Consider the following 15,073-nt stretch of genomic DNA (forward strand, 5'->3'; position numbering starts at 1 on the left):
TACACGCAAACATGCGGCTGTGCCATGGGAGTTTCCTTCTCTCCAAGCTATGCCAATCTCACTATGGGGTGGTGGGAGAAGAACATAGCTTGGAGAGAAGAAAACGAGCCATACACCACGGACGTGGTTTTATGGCTCAGATTTATTGATGATCTGTTCCTCCTATGGAAAGGTACTAAACAAAGACTTACAAAATACATTGACATTTTGAATATAAATGAAGTGGGATTGCAATTCACGTCAAATATTCAAAAGAAGGAAATAGAGTTTCTTGATACAAAAATCTACATCAAGAATAACAAATTGGAAACAACAGTATTCAGGAAACAAACATCAACAAACAGTGTGTTACACGGAACAAGTTTCCATCCTGTCTCACTGAAACAAAGCATCCCTTACGGGGAGTTCTTACGGATGAAACGCAACTGCTCTGAAGAAAATGAAATGGAAAACAAGTTCAAAGAAACCAAAGATCGTTTCTCCAAACGAGGATATAAACAGGCAGACATAATAAAAGGCGAACAAAAAGCAAGAGCAAAATCAAGAGCAGAAACTCTGATACCAAGGAACAAATCGGTAACAAATACAGAGGAAGACAAACCACGATTGATTTTGACGTATTCAAAGGAAAGTTATAAAATCCGCCAAATCCTGATGAAATATTGGAATGTGCTAAAAAAGGACACTGAGATAGGATTACTGATTGGTGACAGACCTCTAATCTCATACCGCAAAGCTCCCTCCATTCAAGATACGTTAGTAAACAGCCACTTCAAAAAAGTTAAAACTTTGAGTTGGTTAGAAAAACGTCAATTGGGATTCAGTAAATGCTTAACATGCAAGGCATATAAAATTGGCCAAAACATAAAGACCCTAAAAGATCCAAAAGGAAGAACCTTTGAAATAAAGGACAAAATAACGTGTGACTCACAATTCGTGGTCTATCAAATACAGTGTTTCTGTGGCAAAAAGTACATTGGTTCAACAATCTGCCCACTTAAAAAGAGAATACTTGAACGTACTAGAGCTATTCAGAACAATGATCAGAGTTATGCGACAGCGAAACATTTAAAGACTCACCCAGGGAAAACTTGGAAAGATATGAAATACGCTGGAATTGCCATGGTGGGTGAGAATGAAAGAGGAGGCGATCGAATTACCAGACTAAGACGCCTCGAATCTAAACTAATAATAAGATTCAAAACTAGAAACCCGTGGGGCCTCAACACGGATGAGGAACTTTATGTACATTTATAATTTTGATGAACTGAATACTTACAACGGAAGATACAAAATGTGTCTCCCTATTAACTTTGTTTATTATGAACCATTCAAATGAAATATATGTGACAGATTTATAATATTTTCTTTGCGCTGTGGTAGCTGTGAGCAAAGCATTAAACGGCACAATTAGACTATTTGGCACTTAGCTACAATTTGTACACATGGACACTCAGTCCATCACTTAATCTACGAGCAAATTGCGCCTTTGACTATGCGAAGACATAATAATGTTGAGATACAACGATATGTTGATATACATTATGCACAATTGTAAATTATTACTACAATACACTTACATAGTTCGAAGCGTGCCGCAAAAATGCCGCGCTCCGGCAAATCACAGCGCACTGTTTGGAGAAATTTCAAACCCAAAACTACTGAGCCCACAATGCATCCTAACAGCCATGTGGTGTCATCAGTTACTTAAGGTGAACACAAATGATGGACATATGTTTGTAACCGTGATCATGGACAGTTCTTGTCCGAAACGCGTAGGTGGGGAACCTACAGAAAATAAACTAAAGATCTACAATCGAAGTAGTGTGCGGCGTCTTCTCTTTTGAAGGGTCTTTGCTGAAAACATTGTTTGCGAGGGTGTCCTGAACCTTGCCGCCAGCACCAGCCACTATAGTTGCTCCTCTCATCTTGGGAAATTTGCTAGTACTATATATATATATATATATTGCAGTACTCCATCCACCAGTAATGACACACAACGGATTAGGATAGACACGCGGGCCCAATTTTCTTCTGTGCTTATTTATTCAATATTTCTGCCCTGCATCCCATGCCGCCATGACGCGTTTCGGTCCGACCTGGACCTTGATCACATGACCATACATATATATATATATATATATCACCAAGGTATATTTACATGAGTTAGCTAAGAAAATCTAAACATATTTACCTGTTGGTATTTTGGGTATTGATATTCTGGTCATGATATTGTGAACACTGAAATTCCAGCTTCAGTTTTCAGAACCCACACCAGTGATTTTGTACTGTAGTCAGCTGTTCTACCTAGTCCCCATTTGTCCTCCTTACAAACCAGGGCGAGGGCAGACAACATTCCTCCAGGCCTTGGAAACTCTGCCGTGACAATCTGTGCCCTGCTGGCCCACTTGCTGATATCTTCCAACTGCACTGAGCAGACATATCATGTCAGTGGAGTTTCCCCTAGAATTGGAAAAAAAACTGTGAAAAGGGAGTCAGTTCTGCTGCATCCAGCTGCCCATTACCCACCCAGGCAACACGACTTCTGGACATTAGTGTGCAGTACTGTCAGGAATTGCAGATTCTGGTGTTCTGGCATCCCCACACCAAAATTAAGATAACTCGTAATGAGTGAGTTAGTATACTGTTTTTACCTTCCTGTCTTCTAACTTCCAACATTTCATTGTTTTTTAGCTTCACAAAGTAAACATTTTCAAGGTTTAAAAAATGGGATTGCTAAATGGTACTTTTAAGCAACAAGTTACAATTTCCGCTGCCACATAGGATCACAGGTAAATTGGCATTGCTTGTTTACCATCCCACATCTCCCACTCTCCACATTACCCCACACTCAACCAGAGCCCCAATATTTACCCCACCAACACATTATGACTTTCCCTGTTGTGTCAATCCCAAACTCACTCCTTCTGGTTCCAATATGGAAACCACAGCAGTTTTAGAAAGGAAAAAGATTGAAATGTTCCCCACATACTGAGAGACAATTAGGTCTTCCAAAACGCCCTTTGCACAATTAAAATCTTGTACAAATTAAGATTTCTCATATTTTGCAGTATTTCAGTTTTTTCTTCTTTTTCAAATCATGAAATTTTCAGTCAGGGACATGACACACGCAAAACACAGCATTTGTGCATTGGTTACATGTGCTGCACAAGTTAAAATCAACACGGCATTAGAAACATTTTGGAGAATACATTGAGCTGGTAACCTGTATGCATTTGTATGCAAGGACATATTTCTTGTACATCTTTACACAAATGACCACCCACAAACATTAGTAGTATAACATGTAATTTTCTCAAAAGCTATGCGTTATACTGGTGTGACAAAATGCAATTTCACCCACCCTGAAGACAATTTCAGCTCACCAAGACATCAGTTATTTGATTCCCAAATTTGTATCCCCATTTTGATGGTTCATCTCCAGGAATAAGACTAACATCAACAGACCTCCAACCACAGCCTATTTGCTTCACTTGTGGCTCATTACGATGTCAGGTAGATGACCGTAGCGGTCTGGAACTGTCTGACCTTAGGTCGGCGGTTCTGATTTCACCATTTCCATTTTTGCTATGGCAGCTTGTGCAGCGGGTGGAAAAGGCCCGCAGAACAAGCTGTCATTGGGAAATGGATGTTTTGCAAACACCGTGTAGCAGGCACCATGTGGTGCAGAGATGTTTAGGGGGGCACTATAGATGCCCCCCAGGCCTTATAGTGGAGGGCCAGAGGGGAAGGGGGCCCTGCTAGGGCCCCAAAACACACTTTCCAACAGCCTCTCCATGGCAGAAAGGCCAGCATGAAAATGCTGTCTGAAAGTGCCAACATAATGCGACGGTGGAGCCGAGCCAGGCTCCGCCGTCATTTGGGATTATGGTGGCTTCCTACACTCCGATAGGTTCCTTGAGCCCGTTGGAAGCACACCAGGATCCCCCTGCAGTATTTCACTCTGACCGCTTTCATCCTAATAAAGCGTTCAGACTGAAACCTATAATGTCGGGCATAAAGCCTCCAACAGTTGGTCGGAGGCTTTTTGGCCGACATCATAATAGGACCCTACGTAGCTAAGGAATAAATTGGGCACAATGTGAATTATGTGTTTCAGCAATTAATTATGGGTCTGAAACCTGAGGCAATCTTTGGGCATTTTGGGTGTTAATTGCAGTAAATTCCCTTTCCTTAGGGATGACTGTCCATAGTTCTCTTGGAGTTATTTTGGCAATCTCATTATTCTATAAACTCCTTAGGAGTTTTTTTTTAAAATACAACTTTTTGGATCCACATGTGACTCAGTCTCCACTTACTTTCTGGAGTGAAAAGTAAATATATATATATTTTTTGTAATATTTTGTGCCTTCCCTTTATAGTGCCTTTTAATTGGGAAGGAGACGAGGCATGGCAGCTTGAGCTAATGGCTTTGGAACTTGGAAACAAGGTTGAAAATTCAAGGCTCAGCCTAACACCCTGCAATAATGGGCCATTCACTTAATCTCCCCATGCTGAAATAAATGTGTCATCTAATCTGGTTCTATGGTAAAGTACTCTATTGTCGTCAGGCAAACTTTGCGCTACATATTAATGCCAAGAAATGCCTACATTCACACCCCTGCTCTGCATTCACAAATGTCGAAAAAGTTCTATATTAAAAGAGTTATCTGTTTTTCAAACTCAATTTGCATGAGAAAATTCAGGCACTCTTAAATTATTTGGGATGTGGTTCTTAGTTTCACAAATATCTTTTTTGTGCATTTCAATTTCCTCAGGTGACTCACTGACACAAACCTTTGGTAAACAGCCCATCTGCTAAAGGTCTATGTGAGTCAGAAAGTCTGCCTAATTTAGTGGAGTCATTACAAAGATTTACTTGTTTGGAAACATCAGACAAATTTGGGGAGAGGATGTAGGTTTATGGCTAGAGCAATCGACCTCAAAGCTGGGGAAACGGGTTTGAGTCTCGGCAATGACGCTCAACATCCTGTGAATCTGGGCAAATCACTTAATCTCTCCGCGCCTAACAAAAATGAATGTGTCCTTGTGTAACAAAACTGGTGCTTGTGTAAAGCGCTCTGTTACCCGATATCTTTGAGTGTAGTTTGTGCTACATAAACGCTTTAAAAAAAATGGCAGGTGGTCCTCCGCCTACATGTTAGAGTAGGCCATTTTCTGGCAGACCTGACAGTCTGACTGGCTGCCTGCCAAACTGAGGGGGTCATTCCGCCCGCCATTGTTGCGGGGGTCCCTTTGGTGACGTTAGGATGCGCCCACCACACTGGCGGGCGCATCCTGCGTTCTTGACATTGCGGCGGGCGGTGCTCTCAGCACCCCCCGCCGCAATGCCAAGAAGGCATGTCGTGCACTTCCATGCACAACGTGGCAGGCACCACACGGTGCCTGCCATGTTGTGCATGGAACTGCAGGGAGGTACCATAGGTACCCCCATGTGCATCCCGCCCAAAATGCCTGCTACAGGCCCCCAAGTGTACCGCCTGCCTTTCCGTGGTGGCAGACATGCTAATATGGATGGCAGTATCTCCCAGACACCGCCACCATGTTAGCAGCTTTTCCGCCCGGTCGACTCTTCGCCTGGGCAGAAAAAAGGCGGAGGGTCCCCCCCACCATGGAAATGTGGCGTGGGGGAAATTCGAAGCGGGCGGAGGTTCTTAACGGGCGGATCGCCACTGCCATATGGGCTGTGGCGATCCGCCCCTATCCTAAAGACCCCCTAAATCTGTCTCACAAAGTCCATGTCTGGCGTAAGACAACATCTCCACCAATGAATTAAACTTTCCACTCAAATTCTGCCCTAGGGCCTAGTTCATGACCAAACTGTCAATCTATTGATAAAGTATTCTAACATTAATATGTCAAAACTACACTACAGAGTTACACCAAGCCACAAAATAATTTTATGGATCAAAGAAAACTCCTATGTTACTCCACAAAAATGTTTGCCAAATTAACCCATGTGTGCAAAGCATTGCAAAATCAATCTTAATTGGTTGTATATTGTTTTGAAATAGTTTTGTGTGGAATCATATGCTTCCAATAATATTAGAGGAATGGATGAATTATTCCTCCAGCTGCTAATATTTTGTACAGACTCCTACTTTTTTCCTTCTTGAGTTTGAAAATTCACATTAAGAGCCTGATTTACAAAGGTAACATACTTTTACGTTTACACTTTTGAGTAAGTTTCCTACTTTTCGTTACTCAAAAACTATTAGTGTAAGTTACTAACAAAAATAAAACCAGTAGTAAATCCAGCACTACATAGAGCCAAACAATGGTTACTGCAACAAACTTCCATATAAAATAATAAAACGTTTCAAAGTTACTTCAAAAGTGCAGTTTGTGAATGCTGAAGAAAAGTGAACTTAGTGTGTAAACATACTCATATGTGCAGTTTGTGAATACTGAAACATAGTAAATTTATTCAAAAGTAAAAACGTACTCAAAAGTGAAGTTTGTGAACCAGACCTTAAGGGGCATATTAACAACAGACCGTGATAAATATTGCAAAGCGGGCTTAGCGCTTTAATATTTATCGCCATCTATTGCTGGAATTTATCGCCATACTTGCGCTGTATTGACAATGCATAGCACAATGGTGATATAAATTCCAGCGATAGCGGGGTAATCGCTGTTTGGCATGGAACATCGTTGATTTTCCAGCGATGTTCCCGGCAAAACGGCAATATGCTTGATCATACGACCATGTGGTCGTAACACAAGAATCCACCCCCCATGTTAGGTATGGGTTAGTCATTATTTTAGCAGCCGTTAGTTATTGGCGAAAACAGCGATTTTCACCCAAAACTAACGTCTTCTAAAATGCGTGGGCCACCTTGTAAATATTGCAATGTGCACATCAGAGATATTTACAAGGTTGTACTGCCCAGTGACGCCCACTTTGCATCTCATTGGACATGCAAAGGGATGCGCCAGAAAAAAGGGTTCTGCAGCACACATAGAAAGAGGAAAACACCTCTTGTTTTTATGCAGGAAGGTGCCCCAACAATCACCCCTACAACGCAGACACCATTGCACCATGGCGCAAACGTGCCTGCATTGGCAAATGCAGCCCATTGTGCACTAGTGCAGGGGAAAATGACAGGAATGCACCATATCTCATAGATATGGCACATTCCTGCCCTTCTCTTTTGACGCAGGGCAGCACAGCAAGATTCCCTGTGGCACAGCACTGCCCTATGCCAAAACCTTTTAAATGAGGCCCTGAATGCCTATGCTGTGTTTTCCTGGGCCTCCTAAATGAACAGGCAGCTGATACAGATCAACAATATTGCTCAAATGATATCAACTTCAAGTTAACATTGCATAAAAAGCAGTATTGGTGATGATGCACTGATCCTGATTTTTATTTAAACAGTATGTTTATTAGGACTATCCTAAAGAGGATCATATTTTGTAACCCTCTCTATGCCAATTGAAGGTCATTTCACAGTTCATGGGCTACTGCCCATGAACATTTTTCCTGTCAGACCAATAAGCTATCAACAGCTGTGTGCTGGCAGATCGAAGAAATCCCTCCAGACATTGCGGATATGTGCTCTAATCTAGGAAGATCACACACTGACCACACATAAGGATTCTGTGGCAAAACGGTTGTATTGTTTACTTTATTTTTGATCACCCTTGCCATTCAGGCAAAGTATTGTGTATGCATTGTACAATATTAGCTCTCATAATTGTTCCCTTATCTTCCCAGTGCAGATGATGACAAAACATTCTGAGCTGGTAATTGTGGCAGTTAGAAACCTTCATGGTATGTTGCGCATGACAGCCCAAAAAGATCCATTCATTACAAAGACTACTAGTTTACTCACCTTCTTTTTCACCACTGCCTCTACTTTTCTCACCAAGACGAAAGTATGTTATGTTATGTTGTGAAAAAATTCAAATTTTTATGATCACCCCCATTGTTTGGAACTGATGCTGCTGGTTTTGTGACTCTGTGCACTGGGGCACTGCTAACCAGAAGACAGTTGAAGGACTACAACTGCTGTTGTGACCTGTGAGGAAACCCCTAAGGGATGTACCTACTCCCAGTTGTGCCCAGGACAAAGAAGTGAACTCCATGGGATAGTTGGCTGGCCAACAGAGACCATGGTCATCATTAAAGCCAGAGCCATCAATGTCGAATTACCGGTCAGCCACAACTTGCTGGTTTGCGACACTGAAGGAGACTCCAAAGAAATGCCAACAAGTTTTGCACTTTTTGGCACTATTTGAATTTAACCCCTTCCACATGGGGCTAATTCCCTCACGGTGCGGGGGGGGAGGGACTGCGCGCGGCGGCGCGGTGCTCGTGGCGAGCCAAGCTCATCATGCTGCACAGTGGAGCTGTGCTCATGACGAGCGTCACGCCTCCGCCCACTCCCATGGAACACCCTCACAGGCAGGGAATTAGCCCCGTGTGGGCCGTCCGCGGCCGTTATGACGAGCTCAGCTCGTCATGAGCCCAGCTCCACTGTGCCTCATGTTGAGCTGAGAATGCAAGGGGTTAAACGTTTAAAATATTTATATCTATCATTCCCCTTTTAGATTTTTGCCATTTTGGTGTCATTTTGTTCAATAAAATATTCTCTATTTTCATAAAGTGGATTGGTTTATTTTATAGTGGGGTGTTTTCCACTTGTTAATGTTTGAATACTTCTAAATTCTCTACACATTTCCTTAATTATGACACCATTGTCAGGAATCACAGTGACATCCCCAAATGTGTCAGGCAGAAGTTGATCAGTATTGCGGGGGCAATGTTATCCATCATCCCGATGGAGTATCTGGTGTCTGCTGCAAAATAAATCAGTCCCCTTAGAGTGGAGTAAAAAAGAGCAGTAAATAAAACAACCACTGATGACAAAATCCAGATTTTTAAACAGTTTGCATTGAAAGTTAGACAAAGACTCTGCTCACAAATGTATGCCTCCCAACCACACCCCATGCTTCGTCCGGCAGTGACCAGTACTGACAACCAGAAACTCAGATTTCGATGCACTGACACTTAAATTACGTCTGCTCAGTGACTCTTGAGTATACCTCCACCACCCTAGTCCTATCTTCTACAACATCATCTATTAGCATAGTTCTGAAAATTCAATCCCAAGTACATGAAGAGCTGGTTTTTGGGCTGCACATATCGGTTGAATAAGAATGGGAATACACATGAGCCCTTCAGGACTCAGAACATAGAGTTCACAGTTTCAGAAGTGTTCTGCAAAGGCAGGGAATTAGCCCCGTGTGGGCCGTCTGTGGCCGTTATGATGAGCTCAGCTCGTCATGAGCACTGCTCCACTGTGCCTCATGATGAGCTGAGCACGCAAGGGGTTAAACGTTTTAAAAATGTATATCTATCATTCCCCTTTTAGATTTTTGCCATTTTGGTGTCATTTTGTTCAATAAAATATTGTCTATTTTCATAAAGTGGCTTGCTTTATTTTATAGTGGGGTGTTTTCCACTTGGTAATGTTTGAATACTTCTAAATTCTCTACACATTTCCTTAAGTTAAGGCTTTGCCATAGCTACCAGGATTCCAGAGCAGAGTTAAAGTAGGAAAACCTTACTGGACCTGACAAGAATAGTGACATTATTTCTTGTGGTGGACTACCATCCAACTCAACTAATAATCCACTTTCTAACAGTTATGTTAAGTTTTTTAGTGATTGCCATATAGTTAAGTCTCTTGACACAATGAAGTATAACTTCATAATTTAGTGACTGATTTAGAGTTTGGAGAAGAAGAGAGTACTATGTTGCAAAGGCAATGAAGTAGCCATCTCTTTGCCAAAATCAAGGTCCGCCTGTCCAATTTAGAGGTAGGCGGACATTAAGAGGCCGGTTACGATGAGGCTTAGAAACCCTTCAAACGCATGAGGCTTTCTGAGCCTCATTGCGTTTCAAAACCTACAACCTCATTACAATGGAGGCTGTTGTTTTTTAAATCAGCCTGACATTCCGACTGGCTTCCGATGGGCTCCAGGAGCCCGTCTGCCAGTCGGAACCAGCACGTAATCCCAATGGAAGGCATTTTAAGCCGTCCAGTTTATGATGTCAGTTTCTGGTAGGGTTTCCATGCCGGGCTTTCGGACTTGAAAACCTTGTCAGAAAGTGACCTTGGTGGTCCCTAGCAGAGCCCCTTTTTCCTGAGGCCTCACGTTAGGGCCCCTGTTGATCCCTGCACCTTGTAGCAGGCACCTTGAGGTGACTGCCACACGGTGCAGGGATAAACACAAGCTCCCTTTTCTGTATGGGAGCTTGTGCTGCGGTCGGTTTCTGGCCTCCAAAAGGGAGCTTGCGACCGCACCATAAGCGGTCGCTTCAAAATTCAGTGATCAGGCTTTCCGACCGGAGGTCGTTCGGACCAGTATCCGTGACGGTCTGCCCAACATCGTAATATGGCCCAAAGTATGTCAATGACAGAGCCTACCCAAGCTTTGTTGCTGACAGACATTCGACTACCTGGTGGAGTACGGACGATCAAGCCTATACTTGCAATGGCCAGACATTTTGGAGTGGATGATTCGATAGCTCTTTTTTGCTGTACAGTAAAAAGAAGTAATAATCCCCAAACTTTGGGCATAGGGGTGATCAGTTGTTTCATTGTCAAGTGCTAATTCAAGTTTTGTCATTTTGTTTTTGAAAATGTAAAATCTTTGTAAAAGCTTGATGGGAGGCCATCCAGTTTCATGGCTTCATCCATCAAATTATGACACCATTGTCAGTAATCACAGTGACATCTCCAAATGTGTCAGGCTAAAGTTGATCAGGATGGCGGGGGTAATGTTATCCATCAGCCTGATGGAGTATCTGCTGCTTGCGGCAAAATAAATCAGTCCCTTAGAGTGGAGTAAAAAAGAACAGTAAATAAAACAACCACTGATTAAAAAACCAGATTTTTAAATAGTTTGCATTGAAAGTTAGACATGACTCTGCTCACAAATGTATGCCACCCAACCACACCCCATGCTTCGTCCGGCAGTGACCAGTACTGACAACCAGAAACTCAGATTTAGATGCACTGACACTTAAATTACGTCTGTTCAGTGACTCTTGAGTATACCTCCACCACCCTAGTCCTATCTTCTACAACATCATCTATTAGCATAGTTCTGAAAATTCAATCCCAAGTACATGAAGAGCTGGTTTTTGGGCTGCACATATCGGTTGAATAAGAATGGGAATACACATGAGCCCTTCAGGACTCAGAACATAGAGTTCATCGTTTCAGAAGTGTTCTGCAAAGGCAGGGAATTAGCCCCGTGTGGGCCGTCTGTGGCCGTTATGATGAGCTTAGCTCGTCATGAGCACTGCTCCACTGTGCCTCATGATGAGCTGAGCACGCAAGGGGTTAAACGTTTTAAAAATGTATATCTATCATTCCCCTTTTAGATTTTTGCCATTTTGGTGTCATTTTGTTCAATAAAATATTGTCTATTTTCATAAAGTGGCTTGCTTTATTTTATAGTGGGGTGTTTTCCACTTGTTAATGTTTGAATACTTCTAAATTCTCTACACATTTCCTTAAGTTAAGGCTTTGCCATAGCTACCAGGATTCCAGCGCAGAGTTAAATTAGGAAAACCTTACTGGACCTGACAAGAATAGTGACATTATTTCTTGTGGTGGACTACCATCCAACACAACTAATAATCCACTTTCTAACAGTTATGTTAAGTTTTTTAGTGATTGCCATATGCTTAAGTCTCTTGACACAATGAAGTATAACTTCATAATTTAGTGACTGATTTAGAGTTTGGAGAAGAAGAGAGTACTATGTTGCAAAGGCAATGAAGTAGCCATCTCTTTGCCAAAATCAAGGTCCGCCTGTCCAATTTAGAGGTAGGCGGACATTAAGAGGACGGTTACGATGAGGCTTAGAAACCCTTCAAACGCATGAGGCTTTCTGAGCCTCATTGCGTTTTAAAACCTACAACCTCATTACAATGGAGGCTGTTGTTTTTTAAATCAGCCTGACATTCCGACTGGCTTCCGATGGGCTCCAGGAGCCCGTCTGCCAGTCGGAACCAGCACGTAATCCCAATGGAAGGCATTTTAAGCCGTCCAGTTTATGATGTCAGTTTCTGGTAGGGTTTCCATGCCGAGCTTTCGGACTTGAAAACCTTGTCAGAAAGTGACCTTGGTGGTCCCTAGCAGAGCCTCTTCTTCCTGAGGCCTCAGGTTAGGTCCCCTGTTGATCCCTGCACCTTGTAGCAGGCACCTTGAGGTGACTGCCACACGGTGCAGGGATAAACACAAGCTCCCTTTTCTGTATGGGAGCTTGTGCTGCGGTCGGTTTCTGGCCTCCAAAAGGGAGCTTGCGACCGCACCATAAGTGGTCGCTTCAAAATTCAGTGATCAGGTTTTCCGACCGGAGGTCGTTCGGACCAGTATCCGTGACGGTCTGCCCAACATCGTAATATGGCTCAAAGTATGTCAATGACAGAGCCTACCCAAGCTTTGTTGCTGACAGACATTCGACGACCTGGTGGAGTACGGACGATCAAGCCTATACTTGCAATGGCCAGCCATTTTGGAGTGGATGATTCGATGGCTCTTTTTTGCTGTACAGTATAAAGAAGTAATAATCCCCAAACTTTGGGCATAGGGGTGATCAGTTGTTTCATTGTCAAGTGCTAATTCAAGTTTTGTCATTTTGTTTTTGAAAATGTAAAATCTTTGTAAAAGCTTGATGGGAGGCCATCCAGTTTCATGGCTTCATCCATCAAATTATGACACCATTGTCAGTAATCACAGTGACATCTCCAAATGTGTCAGGCTAAAGTTGATCAGGATGGCGGGGGTAATGTTATCCATCAGCCTGATGGAGTATCTGATGATTGCGGCAAAATAAATCAGTCCCTTAGAGTGGAGTAAAAAAGAACAGTAAATAAAACAACCACTGATTAAAAATCCAGATTTTTAAATAGTTTGCATTGAAAGTTAGACATGACTCTGCTCACAAATGTATGCCACCCAACCACACCCCATGCTTCGTCCGGCAGTGACCAGTACTGACAACCAGAAACTCAGATTTAGATGCACTGACACTTAAATTACTTCTGTTCAGTGACTCTTGAATATACCTCCACCACCCTAGTCCTATCATCTACAACATCATCTATTAGCATAGTTCTGAAAATTCAATCCCAAGTACATGAAGAGCTGGTTATTGTGCTGCACATATAGGTTTAATAAGAATAGGAATACACATGAGCCATTCAGGACTCAGAACATAGAGTTCACGATTTCAGAATTGTTCTGCCCTACCACCTGCTAAGCCAACATTTACACAGGAACGCAATACCCCTGCCATGCCCACCAGTCACACTAATCTATCTGCTAATACAACTAAGTGATGGAAGGAATGCTTCAATTATCAGCCTCTGGCACTCCCTCTGCTATGCATTCCAGACCATTGTTAGTTTTTCACTCACTATGGCATTCTAAACAGTTACCAGGTTTTGGACCTGGAGCTTTCTGCAGGGTCACCCCAGATTTTTAACTTCCTTTGCTGAATCTGTTTTTGTAGGCTTTTAAGAATCTGTGAACTTTAGTCCTGCCAAACAGTGGTAACGGTATTGTGTTCACCTTCCTGAACATGGTAACATTGGTGTGCACCTGATAGGTCCATTTAGTTTACTTGTAGCTCTCCAGTATGTAGAGCTATAAGTAAACTAAATGAGCCAATGTACTCATGGCTTGTAAATTAAAGCTGTCAGTCGACTGCAGGACTCATTGTGTCACCCACTAAAGCAATACTATAAAGCATGCCTCTGGCCTGACACTGCAACCAGTAGTACAGTTTAAATTTGCATTATGACCTGGAAAAATAAACTTATGTCAGGCCTAAACCTTCCTTTTTGAGTTGTAATAGGCTTTATTGAGTAAATAACAACTACATAAAAAATAGGCCTTAAATAAACAAAATATCTGTGATATAATATAAAGGTAAAACAGGCAATAAAACAGAACAGAAAACTATTTTCATTTTGACAATACATAGGGAGGGGGGGACTGGGAATAGAATACACATTTACAATTGAGGACCGTGTAACAATAATTAACCTACTTAAGGAATAAACAAATACATGGAACATCTAAAATGCAGTTCAATAGTGAAAAAAAATAATAACGTAGAGGAGAAAGCAGAGACAATTGTAATTTATGGAGGCTGAAATTTTTCAGAACAATTACATAATACATGAGTTGTAACCTTAGTTAAATAGTTAGTTAAAGGTGACCAAAATAAATCCCTCCTTACAAATGGTTTGACAGAGGTGGCAAAAGCGATGGGCAGTCTGTGGTAGTGACAAACATTGTTCCACCAGGACTTCACTGAAAGTTTAGTTGAACATTTCCAGTTTAGTGAAATTAGCTGGAAGGCAAAAGCCAACATCAAGTCAAATAAACCTTTTTCATTTAAAGACAATCCCAACAACTCTGATAAACTTTCTGTAAAAAGAATAGTATTTGATAGAGGAGTATGCAAGTTAAAAATAGCTGAGAAATGCGACTAAATATTCTTCCAAAAGGAAGATACAGCAGGACATGAAAATAGGAGGTGCATCAAATCAGCCAAAGTAAAATCACAGGACCAACAAGCCTTGTTATTAGTATGTAAAAAATTAGCTATGGATGAGGGAGTAAAATATATCTATGTTAAAGAAAGAAGATGGATTGAGTGGTGGAGGCAGATCTAGACATCTTCAAAGACCTACACCATAACTTGTTTCAGAAACCGTTGCTCCAAACACAGCCCAAATCCGTCTCCCATGCAGTCTCTATCTTAGATTTAGGACGGTCAGCATTTGGGGTAAGAAGATGTTTATAGATCAGGGATGCTTTAGGAAGCACAGCTAATACACTGAGGAGTGGATCCACTGTGGGCTCAAGCTCAATTGAAGGAAGAGTATAAAAAACATCTGGAAATATTTCCAAAAGAATCAAAAATTTGTGCCAAAACAAGCGCAGACATTTAAAGGTTCCCTGAAATTGAGGAAAAGAACACAGAGATAAACCATCAAACATGTCCTGAACCCAAA

This window comes from Lissotriton helveticus, chromosome 11 (assembly GCF_964261635.1).
Source record: "Lissotriton helveticus chromosome 11, aLisHel1.1, whole genome shotgun sequence".
NCBI classification, from domain to species: Eukaryota; Metazoa; Chordata; class Amphibia; order Caudata; family Salamandridae; genus Lissotriton; species Lissotriton helveticus.